Raw genomic sequence first — 1,139 nt, forward strand, 5'->3', positions numbered from 1 at the left:
AGTTGGACACGGCATTACTCATGGACACAATTCTTCACTTATTTGCTCCTTCACTGCTGTAAATGTTTGATTGTGACCACACTTTTATCTTGATATTATATTTTTATACTTTGTACCCTCTCCCTCTTTTTCTTTAGGCCAAGATTTGCTAGGAAATCCCAGTGGCCAAATGGAAACTAGATGATAGGTTATTACTTCAAGGAATATTACTAGAATGAGCCTCCCTGGAATTTTTTTCTTTTTAATTCTATTTTAAAACCTGTTGTCATGGTACATAGTGTGAAGTCTGAGGTATCAAGAAAAATGTTTAAAAGTCGTACTTATTAGGGCATATTTAATTTCATTACATCGTCATTATTATTTCTTAATGTAGGGCCAGGGAGGCCGTTTCTGGGGCTCTTTTAGGTGGGTGATCATGGGGGCAGGGTACTGGACCACAGGCTCTTTGACCGGGAGATGCTTCTGATTCTTGCAGCCTCTCTCTTCTCATGCGGACAGAGGGTCACACCCTAATGCTAGTGATGCCACAAAGTAGTCCTCTAGGGAAATCAATTTTGCCTTTAATCCCTCAATGGAAAACTCTCTTGTATCTCAGATTTTGAGGACCAAAGTAATTCCCACTGATGATAATTTTACTCATATGGATTTTTTCATTAAGTTCTACATACTACTATAGTGGATGTGACAGGGCATTACTAGCTATAATTATTTAAGAAACGAATTTAGTGAACATAGCTATGTATAAGTGCTGTTTCTTTTATTCTTTGTTACCTTTGTTCTTTCTTTTGTTCCTTCTTTTCTTCCAACAAATACCTTGTGAGGTCCGCAGGTAAAGAGATGCAGATGCCTGCCCTTTAAGAGCCAGTAAAAGCAGCAGGCATGTAAATACTAGGTCTAAATTGGCCTTCAACTCAACGTCTATCTTCTCTCCTAATTCAGCATGCAAGGCCATCTCTACTACAGTTCTCTATTTAAGGCCAACCACGTGTTACCCCTGCTCCCAGCTCTCATCTACCTTCCCCTCCTGCTAGGAACATAATGCACCGATTCTGATCCTGCTTTTCTGACAACGGGCTGGTGAGAGAAGTGAGGAAGGGAAGGGAAGGGCTGTTGGTACTCTCTCCACCCCTCCCCACTCC

Source organism: Lipotes vexillifer, unplaced genomic scaffold (assembly GCF_000442215.2).
Source record: "Lipotes vexillifer unplaced genomic scaffold, Lipotes_vexillifer_v1.1 scaffold147, whole genome shotgun sequence".
NCBI classification, from domain to species: Eukaryota; Metazoa; Chordata; class Mammalia; order Artiodactyla; family Lipotidae; genus Lipotes; species Lipotes vexillifer.